The sequence below is a fragment of the Rhinopithecus roxellana genome, chromosome 15 (genome assembly GCF_007565055.1).
Source record: "Rhinopithecus roxellana isolate Shanxi Qingling chromosome 15, ASM756505v1, whole genome shotgun sequence".
Lineage (NCBI taxonomy): Eukaryota > Metazoa > Chordata > Mammalia > Primates > Cercopithecidae > Rhinopithecus > Rhinopithecus roxellana.
This window is the reverse complement of record NC_044563.1, coordinates 48,836,860-48,853,962: the sequence shown is the minus strand read 5'-3', so window position 1 is coordinate 48,853,962 and position 17,103 is coordinate 48,836,860.

Below are 17,103 nucleotides of genomic sequence, written 5' to 3'. Positions count from 1 at the left end.
AACAAGTCAAGATGAATGAGTTTGATTTTTAAGCAGAAGTAGTATGTATTGGTGTCATCCGTGAATACCACAATGAAAAAGGCTCAAAGTTTTTGTTACTTAGAAACTTCTCTAAGTAATGGTGGTAAGTATAGGAAAAGGAACAATGTCTATCATTTTCTTTCTAACCTTCATTTTAACTATTGTAATGTTGTAAGCTTAATAGAGATTTACACTTAGGCTTAATTTCAAGCTCTTCAATTATTTTTAGTGGTTGGTGATTCAGGTGTATTCTCATGTCTTATGTAAATTTATCTTGAGTTTGTTCATTTTATAATATACTTCTTTATGTAAGCCATAGCCTTGTCAGTTTGAGTTATATGGAAGACAAATTGTAGGGAAAAAGAGCAACAAACTACTCAGAAACCTTCTGTCTGAGCTGGGCATGGTAGTGCATGCATGTAGGCTTAACTACTTGGAGGCTGAGGCAGGAGGATCACTTGATGCATTAGTTTCAGGCTGCAGTGTACTATGATTGTGTCACTGCACTCCAGTCTGGGCAACAGTGAGGCTATGTCTGTTTTTAAAAAAGAAAGAAATCTTGTGTTTGAAAAGTGATAGGTGTAGAATACAGTGATTTCTATAATTTGTCATGTGTTTGAGTAGTTTGAAGTTTTTCTATCCTTATATCTAATAGACATCTGAACATAAAGATGGAAGAAATCCTGCACTCTTTAGAGATTTTATTTATAAAATTAATATTTGAGGAGTTGGGGAGGCCAGCTTCTGAAAAAATAACCTCAGTGTCCCGGAGAAACACTGCAGGTTAGGAAAACATTGTTAAAGTGGAATTAGGAATGTCTAGAGGAGGTAAAACTTTTCATCTCTCAAAAAAGAATTAGGGCCAAGTGCAGTGGGTGACACCTGTAATCCTAGTGCTTTGGGAGGCCGAGATGGGTACATCACTTGGGGCCAGGAGTTCAAGACCAGCCTGGCCAACATGGGGAAACCCCATCTCTTCAAGAAGTAGAAAAGTTAGCCAGGTGTAGTGGTGTACGCCTGTAATACCAGCTGCTAGGGTGCCTGAGGCAGGAGAATCACTTGACCTGGGGAGGTGGAAGGGGCAGTGAGCAGAGATTGAGCCACTGTACTCCAGCCTGGGCAACAGAGCAAGACCCTATCTCAAAAAAATAATAAAGAGAATTAGGACATTGATTTGTATTAAAATTATAGGTAGCTCATTTAAGAGTATGAAGCCAATTGCTGTTAGAGCAAGGGTTTTTTTCAATAGAGGTGTCAGGATAACCTAGAGAGCTCTAAAAGTATATGGCTATTACCTACCCATCCCTGTTGACATCTCCAGGGTTAGATCCAAGTATTGTGTTTTTAAAACTATAGGTGAGTCTACAAGAGTTGGGTGGAGTAGTAGTCCTCTACGTCCTGTATTTGTATTTTTGCAGCATGTCACACAATAACAAAAGCTTTGAGAAAGATTTTAGGTTTATTGCTAATTATACCCATGAATCAATTCTGAAAATGTGTAGATAAGGAATTTACCTGGTGAACTGTTTACACATGGCAGTTGTGGGAGGGAGAGGGGAGTGAGAGATGAGGTGAGATCAGTTTTAGCCTTAAGAGGACCAACCGGGCCAGGCACGGTGGCTCATGTGAGCCTGTAATCCCAGCAATTTGGGGCCAAGTCGGGTGGATCATGAGGTCAGCAGTTCGAGACCAGCCTGACCAACATGGTGAAACCCTGTCTCTACTAAAAATACAAAAAAATTAGCTGGGTGTGGTGGTGGGCACCTGTAATCCCAGTGACTTGGGAGGCTGAGGCAGAAGAATCGCTTGAAACTGAAAGGCAGAGGTTGCAGTGATCCAAGATTGTACTGCTGCACTCTAGTCTGGGCAATAAGAGCAAAACTCCATCTAAAAAAAAAAAAAGAAGGACCAACCATGATATCCTGACTAACCTGTATATTTCTTAGAATTAGGGTTTAGCCTAATATTAAGGAAGTCTAATGTTAAGAGACACCTAGTAAGAGCTCAATGCTGTGGTAAAATTATGATAGTTATGGAGAAACTTAGAAGTTGAGACTATGTTTTTTAGAATTTTCTGAAAATAAAAATTTTCCTGCCCTAAGTCTTGAATTTTTAAGTTATTGATGTTATCTTAATGTTTATGATATTTGAACAAGGTGATATTATAATAGAGTATCTTTTAGGTCATAGTGACCCTTTTTTAGAGCTGAGAAATCTTACAAATTCTTTAGCCCATGTTTTACAGATAAGGAAATGGGCATGCGCAAAGTGAAATTAAAACTTGCCAGTGGTCACACTGTACATTGATGGTAAAAGGCAGGGCAGAATTAGAATCCAATTATCTTACCTGTTCAGTATCTTTAATGCTACAGCAAGCTCACCACTGTTTCTCTTTACTCTTTAAACAGTGGATTTTTTTTGTCATGATACTCTAGGAATTTGATTTCTTGTATAATGTAGTTCAATACTTGTTTATATTTTATGTTTCAACCAAAAAATACACATTTTACTTTTAATAGAGGAGCTTAAGTTCCTAATGTAAATAATTGAGTGTGAGCTTCAGATACTTCAGGGTGGTGTTAATAAACTTTGCTTTTCCAGATAGTTTCAGATAAGCATTTAATATTCAAAGCTTCCTCTTTACAGCTTAGGAAGTGGACTGGTTAAGTGACTTGAGTTCATACAGGAATATATCGGTATGTTCCTAATTCCCATCAAGTGTACCATTTATATAATCTTGCTAACAGATCTAACAGATTACCTTTTTTTTTTTTTCTTAGAGATAGAGCCTTGCTCCGTCGCCCAGGTTGGAGAGCAGTGGCGCGATCTTGACTCACTTCAACCTCTGCCTCCCAGGTTCAGGCGATTCTTCTGCCTCAGCCTCCCGAGTAGCTGGGACTACAGGCAGGCACTACCATGCCCGGCTAATTTTTGTATTTTTAGTAGAGACGGGGTTTCACCATGTTGGCCAGGCTGGTCTCGAACTCTTGACCTCAAGTGATCTGCCTGCCTGACTCCCAAAGTGCTGGAATTACAGGAGTGAGCCACTATGCCTGTCCTCTAGGGAAAATCTTTAGTTCATTCTGGACAATGAGAAAACTTTTAACATTTTTACTTTTAGTTAACAATACTCAGGAAAATAAAAAGTGCTTTTTAGTCTTAGTGACCCAGCTTGAGTTTGAAACAAATTTACGTAATTTTAGCTGCTTAATATGCTGCTGAAGATAAATGCAGTAAATATCCCAAGGTGAAGATTTGAAATCCAAATGTCTATAGTAATGATTAACAGGAAAAGAGGGTCCTCTTTATTATTTTATTTCTCAATTTTTAACAGGTTTGGATAATTAAGGGAGCACTAGAAAACTTTTTTTTTTTTTTTTTTGAGATAGAGTCTCTGTTGCCCAGGCTGGAGTATAGTGGTACAATTTCAACTCACTGCAACCTCCGCCTCCTGGGTTCAAGCAATTCTCCTGCCTCAGCCTCCTGAGTAGCTGGGATTAACAGGCGTACGCCACCATACCCAGCTAATTTTTGTATTTTTATTAGAGATGGGTTTCATCATGTTGGTCAGGCTGGTCTCAAAACTCCTGACCTTGTGATCCGCCTGCCTCGGCCTCCCAAAGTGCTGGGATTTCAGATGTGAGCCACCGCGCCCAGCCAAAAACATTTCTTTGCAAGGATAAATATGTGAAGATGAACTTACCAAGCGTAAATATGTTCATGAATATAGCCACTTAAGGAAATTCAAACATGCAGAGCTGTTCAGCTGTATGCAATTATGTAAGTAGGTACATATTCATGAACCCTAATTTGATGTAAAATCTGAGGGTGCTGCCTATACATAAACTTGCTTAAAGGTTAAAACTTTTAAGGAATGCTCATCAAAGTCACCCTCTTATACCTAACTCCTGATTTCATGAATATGGCGCATAGGTGCTTATCAAACTGAATACTTTGGGGACTTGAGCTGCTTCAGCACCAGAAGATAAAATTCAGTAACTGTAATCCTTGAAGTATGTAAGTGATACATTTTTTTTAAGACTAAGCCAAAATAAAACAGCTTTCCTCCTCCCCTACCCTCTCCAACCAAACTTTTAGCCATTTTATTTATTTATATATTTATTTATTTATTTATTTGAGATGGGGTCTAGCCATGTGGAGTGCAGTAGCTATTCACAAGCATGATCATAGCAAATGACAGCCTCAGACTCCTGGGTGCAAGCGATCCTGCCTTAGCCACTCAAGTAACTAGGACTACAAGCGTATACTGGGGCTTCTAGCCATTTATGTAGTATTAAGTGGCAGCTTCTATAGTTTCTTAGTACTTGTCCTTGTAAAACTGCAGTGTGTATTCTCTTGGCTCAATTATTAGCATATGTAGAGCCATTTCCTTGTGAATGTTTTGTATTTTCTATAAGAAAACCAGGAAAACTTAAGTGTTTTAATATGCTGAAATAAAGCAACTGAAGAATTTTGTTTTTGCTTTTAAGTGGTAATGTATAAAAGTATACTATTGCAGATACACTTACAGAGTGCTTTCATCGCAATTAAAATACTGCAGCTGACTAGTATGTTCCATATGTGTAATCTAAATGACTTATACTGGTCATGTGCTGTTTTTATGGAATACTAACAGTAGTATGGTACATTTAAGGAGTCTTAACAGTTTAAAGTGTTATTTTGATGATAAACTGTTTACATTTATTTGTTTTTACATTTGGCAGTCTAAATGCGAGAGTCTCCATTTCAGCTGTTTACTCTGTATATCTTTAATGTTGGGCATTATGCCTCTTTCTTGAGTTTCAGTCCTATGACTGTTCCATTTTCAGTATTCATGTTTATGTGTCTTTCTAAAATTGTTTTGCTTCTCTTTCTTACTGCTCTTGAGACAATTTATGGGCAAATTTTGTTACTTTTCAACTGGCAGTGTATTTCCCTGTGAAGAGTTGCTGGATTGCCTCATTTTTCAGATAAACTGAATTAATGTAGTAGTGAGGAGAAACCAGATTTCAGAGGTTTGAGAAGTGAATGAATGGGAATGAGAAAAGTAGGTACTTAAAGTAAACTTCAAAGAAGTTTGGCTCTGAAAAAGGCAATGGGTTAGAGAGGGCAGGATTGTAAGGATTTAAGATGGGAGAAGAGGCATAAGCATATTTAAATTTCCCTACTTAGGGGCCAAAAATCATACTGTACCTCAGTCTGATAACTTTGTAAAAGAATTCAAGGACACAAAATTCTGCCCTGCCCTGAAATCTAGCCAGGAGGAAGGGAGAGGAGCTCTGAAGTACTTTTGTAATTTTCTTCTACATAATAATTGATTTTTGTTTGATTATTTTTCTTTCCCATAGCTCCTATTTGCCAGGTTTTTCATGGCTGCCTATTTAACCAAACTTGTACTCGCAAGAATAGTGCATATTTATGATTCTTAATTCCAAAAACACATGGCGATGATAATGTCTCTGCTTCTTTTGAGAAATTAACTTGGTTCTGAAAGATGGCGTTTGCTTTTCACACCTGCATCATTAATACTTCCTTGCCAAACCTAACTAGGATCCTCCCCACCACTATTAGAGAACATTGATGCTCGGTTGAACCAGGGTGTTAAATGTGAACAGGATTTGTCTGTGTTGTTGCCCAAATATGTTTATCAATACACATTACCCGGAGGAAGAGAAATCTGAGATAATTGAATTCATTAGATTACTTACATGAAGAAGGTTTAATTGTATAAATACAGAAAAATGCACAAGGAAAGAAACTGACACCTTAAGGCAACAAAGCCCTCCATAAAAAGTAACCCAGTTCTGACAGTTGTGAACTAATGTCCATTACCTGAAGTCCTTCTCATTCCATTACCCAATAACATAAATAATATGAATAATATAAATAATAAGCAGCTTTATGTCTTGAGAGATTTAACTGGCAGAATAAATGGAAAGAAGTCAGTAAAAAGGGAGCAGTTAACCAAGCACGGTATCTCACGCCAATAACCCCAGCACTTTGGGAAGCTGAGGCAGGCAAATCACTTGAGGTCAGAAGTTCAAGACCAACCTGGCCAACATGGGGAAAACCCGTCTCTACTAAAAATGCAAAATTTAGCCAGGCTTAGTGGCAGGTGCTTGTAACCCCAGCTACTCAGGAGGCTGAGGCAGGAAAAATCACTTAAAACCCAGGAGGTGCCGGGCGTAGTGGCTCACGCCTGTAATCCCAGCACTTTGGGAGGCCGAGGTGGGCGGATCACGAGGTCAGAAGATCGAGATCATCCTGGCTAACATGGTGAAACCCCATCTCTACTAAAAATACAAAAACAAAATTAGCTGGGCTTGGTGGTGGGCGCCTGTAGTCCCTGCTACTCCGGAGGCTGAGGCAGGAGAATGGCATGAACCCGGTAGGTGGAGCTTGTAGTGAGCCAAGATCGCACCACTGCACTCCACCCTGGGCGACAGAGTGAGGCTCCGTCTCAAAAAAAACCCAAGAGGCAGAGGCAGTGAGCTGGGATCGTGCCATTGCATCCCATCCTGGGCAACAGGACGAGGCTCCATCTCAGAAAAAAAAAGGCTGAGCTTGGTGGCATGTTCCTTTAGTCTTAGCTACTCAGGAGGCTGAGGCAGGAGGATCATTTGAGCCCAGGAGTCGTAGGTTGCAGTGAGCTAATATGGTGCCATTGTGCTCCAGCCTGGGTAAGAGTAAGGCCCTGTTTTAGTAAAAAGGGAGTAACCAAGACAGGTAAGGATTCAGTATAATAAAAGTCGAAAGAAGTTTATTACTAGAGTGTGGCCCTGTAACCCAGTATGTCCAAATGTGATTTAATTTGCTCTCATGAGATGTGCACCAGAAGGAATAACCTGAGAAATTTCAAAGAAAAAACAAAATGTGACCTGCTAGTTCTGTTATTCTGCCACAAGTTAACACATTTTGAACTTCAGTTAAGTGCAGAGTCTCAAAACATCCAGTGTGACTCCCCAAATCTCAAAAATTTAGGCTAAAACCTAATTTTGTGTCCAAGCCAGTGCCTGCGTGTTCTGCTGAATGTAAAATTTTGGTCCAGCAATCTTCTTACCAGTGGAGGGAGGGAGAAAATAAGGTTTAATGGTAATTGTTTATTGTCATGGGCCCATATTATACCCAGATTTAGAGAGCTATTTGACACACCTGTAACCTAATGTTAATTTTAACTTAATATCTGCTGAGGTAAGACATGAAACTTCATACAGGTCCATTTAACGTGCCTAAACCTAAGTAGAAACACAAAAGCTATGTATAGTCCCTTGTTGTTTGAGATAACACTAAATTTTTAAAGAATAGCTTGGTGCTGTGGTAGATAGAGTTCACTTAAAATGCATTTAACAATTTACAGATAACTGGAAAGTAATTCATCTTAGAACCCTGGTAGGGACATGCTATTAAAATATTTGTGTACTAGTTGAAGTCAAAATAGAACTACAGCCTATCGCACGGTATTTATACTACTATACATTATGATTAATAAAGCCACCTAAGGTCGTTACTCCATGATCATGGGAAGTTGGTTTAGTCATTAAGAGTTTGGGTTTAGCAACAAAAATCTTGCGTTTGAATCTAAACACATTACATGATTTTAGGCATGTTCATCATTCTGAGATTAAAAAAGAAGGAAACATATGAAAAATGCTTAATAAGTACTCAAAAGGTAGTATGGTGTAGCAACTTAGAATGTAGACTTCAGAGCCAGTCAGCTAGGATTGAAATGACACTTCCGCCAATCACTGTTGACTATAAGCAAGTTATTTAACTCTGCCTCCATTTTGTCTGTGAAGTAGGGATAAAATCTTCCTTGCTAGGTTGCTGTAAGAATTAAATGGATATATCACATGTGAGATCACTTTATTTGAGGCCAAAAAACTTTTTTTTTTAACTAGGATTAACTGAAAATAATCTATTAAAAACATTCTTTATCATGAGAAGTATGATTTTCTGTACCTTAGGTGTTATAAAGCAATGTCCCCTCAGTTTTGACTTTACCAAAATACCTATCTTAGTAAATGATACTATATATACCAAATATTGCATGTGTGTATATAAACTTCAACTGTCTACTTCTATCATTGATGGTTTAAAAATTGAGATAAGGTAAGTATTAGCTGAGTAATAAAACCATTTTCTATATTTATTTATTTATTTAGAGAGTCTCACTCTGTCACCGAGGCTGGAGTGCAATGGCGTGGTCTCAGCCCACTGCAACCTCTGCCTCCCAGGTCCAAGCAATTCTCCCACCCCACCCTCCCAAGTAGCTGGGACTGTAGACGTGTGCCAACACACTTGGCTAATTTTTGTATTTTTAGTAGAGATGGGGTTTCACTCTGTTGGCCAGGCTGGTCTCGAACTCCTGACCTTGTGATCTGCCTAAGGTTCAGGATCACTTGAGCCCAAGAGTTGAGGCTGCAGTGAGCCATGATCATGCCACTGCACTCCAGCTTGGGCTACAGAGCAAGACCTTGTCTCTCAAATAAAATAAACAAATTCACGATGCTTCCCAAAAGCTGATTCTAACATCTAAGAAATAATTTTACCTTCTAACTCTCCTTCCCTTTTAACACAATGCTGCTGGCTCATAAACCACTAAGCTGCCTTGGCAGCCACATGTTACTGTTACCAGTAGGTAATATGCTATTATCTTCTGCTTGGCACATATGCAGTAGGCATGAAGTAATTGCTTGCTGGATAAATAAGTTGTAAATTCTAAAACTCTGATGGATTGCTTAGTCCTTTAACAATTAATTTACATCCCCCTCCCACTCATCCATTTCTTTTGTGACAGATTTTGCACTAGCAAACTGCACTGTTTCAGACAATCAAGAAAATATAACATTTCTTGATGAAATCTTACCTTGCCTCAACAGGAGACTGAATTGGAGTCCTCGATTCTCAGTACATCAGAACTAGTCTGTGAAAGGATCAGGAGAGGACCATAGTATTGGAGAATAAAACATCATGTATTGATGGTTGAGCTTTATGTCATCCTGTAGTTAACGCTATGACCACAAGGCCATTACTGTTAACACTTAAGTTTATCTTCTGAAGGAAGCCTGTGAAATATCTCCAGAAAGACTACGGGATTTTTTTTTCTGTTTGTTTGCGATGGAATTTGCTCTGTTGCTCAGGCTGGAGTACAGCGGTGCGGTCTCAGCTCACTGCAACCTCTGCCTCCCAGGTTCAAGTGATTCTCCTGCCTCAGCCTTCGGAGTAGCCAGGACTACGCACTGTGCCACCACACCCAGCTAATTTTTGTACTTTTGATACAGAGAGTTTCCCCATGTTGGCCAGGCCGGTCTTGAACTGGCCTCAAGTGATCTGCCCACCTTGGCCCAAAGTGCTGGTCACCACGCCCAGTCAGACTTGTTTTTTAGTGAAATAAATTGTTTTCCTTTAGCACCTTATTCTTTATGATAACAGATTCCAAGAATATGTAGTCTTGTCAACAGCTGTTTCATCCTCAGTTTCTTTAAAAATAATATACAATTAGAACATTTTTAGATAGGCCATATCCAGTCTATTTTCCTGTCACCGAGTAAGGTTTTCTGTCATCAGCACAGGCCTATGGAAGGACAGTAAAGGGTCTCCTGTTACATACCCCAGCACTAATGTTTGTAATAGAATGTTGAGATAAGTTGTTGCCATGTAATTGAACTACATTCAGTCTTTCTCTACCCTTTGTCCTCTGTTTACCCACCTATGTGTGTTGTGTGTGTCCTACTAATTATATTGACAGTACATGACCACTAAGTTCTTTTTTTTTTTTTTTTTTTGAGACACAGTTTTGCTCTTGTTGCTGAGGCTGGAGTGCAGTGGCACGATCTCAGGTCACCGCAACCTCCGCCTCCTGGGTTCAAGCAATTCTCCTGTCTCAGCCTCCTGAGTAGAATAGCTGGGATTACAGGCATGTGCCACAGTAGTGGCTAATTTTGTATATTTAGTAGGGAAGGTTTCTCCATTTTTGTCAGGTTGGTCTCGAACTCCCGACCTCAGGTGATCCACCCGCCTCGGCCTCCCAAAGTGCTGGGATTACAGGCGTGAGCCACCACGCGCCCAGCCCATAAGTTCTTTTAAAAGCAGGAGCTCAACCATATTTGTATTCACATTTCCTTCAGCTTAAAACAGGGCTTTTGTTTCTTCAGTATATATTCATTCGGTATCCACTAGGTGTCAGATAATATACAAGGTAGGTTCTAGGGATACCAAGATAAACACAGACTTGCCAACATGAGTCTGACAGTTTTGGCGGGGAGAGATGGAAAATAGATCTGCAAGCCAAAAAAGCTGCAGTAGAATAATATAAATATTGTAATGGCAATACAATACAGAACTATTAATTTTACATTTAGTAATCAGTATCAATTAAATGGGTAAAATGGATATGTTGGCATGAATGACATATCACTGAGAAAAACACTAAGAACTGTATAGAAATTGAATTAGACATATCACTAATATTAGTAGGAAAGGAAGAGAATATTTGATTCTAGGTAGGCTATCAATCAGGATGCTTTTCCAGCACAGCCCTGGAGTAAAATCTGTAATCTTCAAAAACAGTCACATTTTTGTTCTTATGCAATCTTTTTTAAAAAATCATTTATTGTTTTGGCTCCAGTCCCTGTATGTTAAAATTTTAGTGTCAGTCTTAATTCTCACTTATCTTCCACAGACCTTATTCCCTAATTTTCTCATTTTCATTAGTCTCAATAAGTGCCAACCTTACCTTGAGTAGAATAGTGGATTTCCCAGCTTACAATGACTAAAAAGTCGTCATTTCCAAAAACATCTGTCCAAAAAGTCTGCCTCAGTGACTAAATTTCTAGCATTAGAATGTCATTCTTAGTACACTGATTTGATCTTTACAAATTACATAAATGTATAAAATTATCACATGTACCCCAAATTATATACATCTAATATGTATGTGTCAATAAAAAAATAATTTTGTATGCTTTTTCTCCTGTTAAAGAATTCTTTTCTTTTTGAGACAGGGTCTGGCTCTGTCACTCAGGCTGGAGTGCAGTGGTGCAATCTTGGCTCACTGCAGCCCCCGCCTCCCAGGCTGAAGTGATCCTCCCACCTCAGCCTCCTGAGTAGTTGATACTACAGATGCATGCTACCATGTCTGGCTAATTTTTTGTAGAGACAGGGTTTTACCATGTTGCCCAGGCTGGTCTCAAACTCCTGAGCTCCAGCAGTCTTCCTGCCTTGGCTTCCCAAAGTGCTGGGATTACAGGTGTGAGCCACCACACCTGGCCGATTCTTTAGAAGACCAGTATTGCATTGTGATTGCCCCTGGGCAGGAAAACTAAGGGGCATCAGTAGACTATGCAATTACTTTTTTCCTCTTTTAAAAGTCTTGTTAATTTTTAAGTTTGCATATTTTGGTATACAATTCTATGAGTTTTGACAAATGCATAGAATCATATAACCACCACCATAATTGAGATACAAAATAATTCACCTCAAAAAAAATCCTCTTGAGCTGTTTCATTTATAATTTTTGTGATTAAAAATTGTTATTTTTCAAAAAGTAACGTTTGGGCCAGTGCACCTGGAGTGCACCAGTAGTCCCAGCTACTAGGGAGGCTGAGGCAGGAGAATCGTTTGAACCCAGGAGGTGGAGGTTGCGATCAGCCGAGATCACACAACTGCACTCCACCCTGTCAGTGGGCTAGAGAGTGAGACTCCGTCTAAAAAAAAAAAAAAAAAACTTTAAATGTTTCATATAGTTACTCCTTATTCAAAAAGTATGCCTTTTTGGGTTAAGACAGTACCGTTTCAAATAGCCTTGTAGAAATATCAGCAAGGAAATGCTAAATTATATCATTATTGATCATTAGTACCTTAGCTTGTAGTTTAAACTGTTGAAGAAAATTAGGACTCCATCTGGTCTTGTGGCATAAGCCAGTAGTCCCACCTACTCAAGAGGCTGAGGCCTGAGCTCAGGAGTTCAAGACCAGGCTGAGCACATAGCAAGATCTTGTCTCAAAAAATAAAAGAAAGAAAAAGAATTAGGACTCAGAAAAGGTAAAAGGTGTGTGTGTTTGGTTAGGTAGAGGATGGGATTGAAGGTTTAAGAAAGAGATTAGGGCCTGAGATGGAACAATGTGCATGGAAGGATAGATATGGGTAGTGTGTTTTGAGTAATATAAGAGACCTGGATTCTCAAAGATAGGAGGCACCAAAGAGGATGAGTCCTGTAGAGTGGTGACCTTCATGTAAAAAATCATCTATCTTAATTGGGAGCTACAGACCTGAGATTCTGTACTGAACTTACACAGAATAAGTAACTTACTCTTCAAAAGTCACTTCCCCAGCCGGGTGCAGTGGCTCATGGCTGTAATCCCAGCACTTTGGGAGGCTGAGGCGGGTGGATCACCTGAGGTCAGGAGTTCAAAAGCAGCCTGACCAACATGGTGAAACCCTGTCTCTACTAAAAATACAAAAAATTAGCCAGGTGTGGTGGTGGGTGCCTGTAATCCCATCTACTCGTGAGGCTGAGGCAGAAGAATCACTTGAAACAGGAGGCAGAGTGAACAGAGATGGCGCCATTGCACTCCAGCCTGGGTGACAAGTGCAAAAACTCCATCTGAAAAAAAAAAAGTCACTCCCCCTTTCTGGGCCTCAGTTTCATAATCTGTAAAATAATAAGATTGGACTGAGTATATACCAAGGTCCACTTCAGAGTTCTCCAGCTAGAAGCAAAACCCTTGTGTGTATGTGTTAGTTTTTTTCCCCTAAGGTTTTGTCCTCTAGTTTTTTTTTTTTTTTTGAGATGGAGTCTCGCTCTGTCGCCCAGGCTGGAGTGCAGTGGCCGGATCTCAGCTCACTGCAAGCTCTGCCTCCCGGGTTTACGCCATTCTCCTGCCTCAGCCTCCCAAGTAGCTGGGACTACAGGCGCCCACCACCTCGCCCGGCTAGTTTTTTTGTATTTTTTAGTAGAGACAGGGTTTCACCGTATTAGCCAGGATGGTCTCGATCTCCTGACCTCGTGATCCGCCCGTCTCGGCCTCCCAAAGTGCTGGGATTACAGGCTCGAGCCACCGTGCCCGGCCTGTCCTCTAGTTTTAACTAGAGAGACACATTTGGGATATCGGTAACCGAATTCTAGTAAGCATTATGATCTCTTCAGATTTCATGTAGTTTGATGTCAGAAGTTGCATAGCAAAGTTAAGGCTGATCTAAATTGGCTTCAAGTGGATAGAGCTATGTGACCCTCAGTCTTCTCATGTATAGAAAGACTTATGTACTTTAAACTTCCTTGTAGTTTTCATATTTTATGAGTATGAAACCTAAGAAAACTTACCAGTGTTTTTTCTATTCACACTTCCTTTGAGTCTGCAGCTGCTGTTCTTCTGATTTGATTTTTTTGTTGTTTATTTTTATTAGCCACTATTCATTCAGTACCTTCTATATGCCAAAACGTTTGATATTTAACCTACATTATTTAAGGGCTTTTGTACTGCTGCTGTACTTTATAGGTGCATAGATATGGTAAAATCACACCATGCCTCCTCCTCTGACTCTGGATAACATATTCCTCCAGCAGGATCTCATTTCAATAAAAATTAAAAGAAACACTGGAGAGAGTAAGAAGGGGAGAAGATAAATGTGGCTTTAAATTGATAAGTGAAAGGCAAGGAACTAACATTTGAGGATCTGCTACATGTTAGACACTTTATAATGTGGATCTTCTTTAGATCATTGAGATAAACAGGTAGAAAGACATCACATAGGGAGTCCGCTTGTATTGATAACAAGAAGAAAAAAATGACTTCATGCCATAAATCACTGGAATTATTCAGAATATTTGTTTTGCGTGTTATCCTCCATTATGAGGACAAAGACAGCATAATTTCTCTATGTAGTGTTTGGTGAATGTTTATTGAATAGGGATTTTTCTCATGCGTATAGTAGTGTTTCTTAATGTTTTGGATCCATGGACCTATAAAAATTTTATAAAAGCTATGACTACATCCAGGATGTTACCTCCCCACCCCGCCACACACAAAAGGAAACAGCCAAGTCCCTCCCCTCACTCTAACCATTCCCACATCTATATTTGTGTAAAACCCACGGTTTTAAACTGTTTGCAGCCCCTCTGTAATCCATTCACATGACCCAGGAAGTCAGACCTGGAAACATCTCTGGGTATCCATAGTTCCATTAATTTATAGTGTTATATGGTTCTGCCATGCTTTATTGGTCCTTTATAGACTTGAGAAAGTCACACCATGCCTCCTGATCATTAACAAATGGTCATGTTCCATCTTCCTTTTTATGAGTGGAAATTGCATCCAATTTGCTTTCAGGTTCAGTAATATGTACTGCAACCAAAAGATCAGCATTATATACTTTATCTTTTTTAGTTTTTTGAAGTACAAATTATGCAATTTTACAGATAAAGAAATTATCTCATGGGTAGCATATGTCTGGCTTTCTAGGCAGAATGATTCCTATTTCTTTTTGTACTTCTCCCCATTCAGAAGCTCATTTTGAGGCCAAGCATGGTTGATCAGACCTGTAATCCCAGCACTTTGGGAGGCCGAGGCAGGTGGATCACCTGAGGTCAGGAGTTGGAGACCAGCCTGGCCAACACAACGAAACCCCGTCTCTACTAAAAATAAAAAATTAGCCTGGCTTGGTGGCACACCTGTAATTCCAGCTGCTTGGGAGGCTGAAGCATGAGAATCACTTGAACCTGGGAGGCAGAGGTTGCAGTGAGCCAAGGTTGCACTGAGTCGAGATCACGCCACTGCACTCCAGCCTGGGCAATAGAGGGAGTCTCCATCTCAAGAAGAAGAAAAAAAAACCTTACTTTGGACTCTGCTAGGCCATTGTCCTTGTATGTGAAATTTTATCTAGATAGAAGAAGATGAGGAAAAAAATTGTCTTGCCTTTTAGTGGAGGAAAATGACATGTAAAACAAGTATTCTAAAAGAATTCCAAATATGGTATGAGAACTACCCCATAAAGTCGTGAAGGTCAAATTGGTGAAAGGAAAACTAAGTGCTGTGTAAACTATAAAGTTTTCTAAGTACCCACCTGGTCCTTACCTTGCTATAGAACCTTATTTTATTTTATTTTTTTTGTGTTTTTTTATGAGACAGAGTCTCACTCTGTCGCCCAGGCTGGAGTGCAGTGGCGCAATCTCTGCTCACTGCAAGTTCTGCCTCCCGGGTTCACACCATTCTCCTGCCTCAGCCTCCCGAGTAGCTGGGAGTACAGGCGCCTGCCACCACTCTAATTTTTTTTTTTTTTTTTGTATTTTTCATAGAGATGGGGTTTCACCGTGTTAGTCAGGATGGCTTTGATCTTCTGACCTTGTGATCCACTCGCCTCTGCCTCCCAAAGTGCTGGGATTACAGGCGTGAGCCACTGCACCCGGCCTACCTTGCTATAGAATCCTTAGGGCCTAATATAGTCTAGCCAGAACAGCTATTTGGTTTCCCTTTTATACATGACTGCAAAACTGACTCACCTAGGTTTGTGATGTTAGAAACGCCAGTTGTTTACTATTATTATTAAAGTGGGAAACAGGGAGTTCATTGATCAAATGGATTGATGTTTTGAGTACTTACTATACACCAGGGGCTCTTAAATTTTTACATAAACTTTCTGGATGGAGAGTTATAGAATCTCCATTGTTCACTTGCCGCAAGCCACACCATTTGTAGCTAACATTTGAATGCTTACTATAAGCAAAGGCACTGTTCCAAGGGCATTACATGGACATCATTCATATTTCTCGTTTAATCTTTATAACAACTCCTTAAAATACTGTTAATATTCTTGTTCCCTAATTTGTCAATAAGAAAACTGAATTTAGAGATTATAGAATTTGCCGAGCAATATTGGAAAGCTGGGACTTTGAACCCTGACTGATTTGACTCCAAAGTCTGCACTCTATTCCAGTAGACTGCCAGTGCCTCCAGAATTAATTAGCATTAATCTTTTCTGTTGTTTATGATCTAAGTATGGCTGTCCATAGCAGGGAGTCAGTGAGGGAGGCATTAATGGGGAATCACTGGGCCACTTCTGAGAGATGTGGTGCCCTCCCTCACAAACAGGTTTCTTGTGGTGAAATCAGATTGGGAGGATAAGAGAAGCTGAAGAAGGTGGAGGTGGCGTGGTTGGACCTGTTTAGGAATTGATTACATCTGAGCCTCTGGCCCTTTTTCCTGCCAGCTGACTCAGTCAGAGCTGGCAGATGGGTCAAAGTCCAGGCAGGTTGATTTCGTGGGCTGTATACTTCAAAGGATCTGATTCCTGGTGCTACTAAGCACATTGGAAGGAACAGTCTTATGGGGGAGGGAACAGGATGGTCTCCGTGAGGTGTTTGTGAAAGCCCTAAGCAATGTTTACTCTAATCCAAATATATACAGCTTGTTTTAAGTTTGGCAATAAAACACAGAGCCAGCCCTAAGCAGGGCTGAAAATTGAGTAGTTAAACCTCGAGTATTCTGCAGTACAACAAAAGTTAAGTTTATGGGTCCTAGAGTCAGATAGAACTGGAATCTAATCTTGACTTCACCACTCAGCTGTAGATAAATTACTAGACCTCAGTTTTCTTGTTCATAAATAGTTGTAGAGTACCTACTTCATATGGTTGTCATGAGGATTAAACAAAAATGTATACCACAGTACCTGAGATGTGGTAAACACTCTTGAAACGTTAGTCATTACTCATTTTTTAAATTTTTCCTTCAAATACTTTCCTATCCAATAGTCATTATTCATTGAAAACTTCTATTTTATAAGAGGATCTCAGCACTTAAACAAAATAAATTGATTCATCATGTTTTAACAGACATTCAAAAGGCATTTATTATGTGTTGGGTAGACAGATGGAGAAAATAGCAATAATTTTTGTTGAACACCTAAAATGAGCCAAACTTTAAAAAATATTGTCTCATTTTATGTTCACAACAGCTCTATGAAGTATTTTCCTATGTTATAGATGAGATCATGGGCCAAGAGAAGATTAGCAACATGCCTAAGATCATATAGTCAGCCCTAATTCTGAAGCCTATGAATAAGGTAGCATTTATCCCCACGGAAGCATGG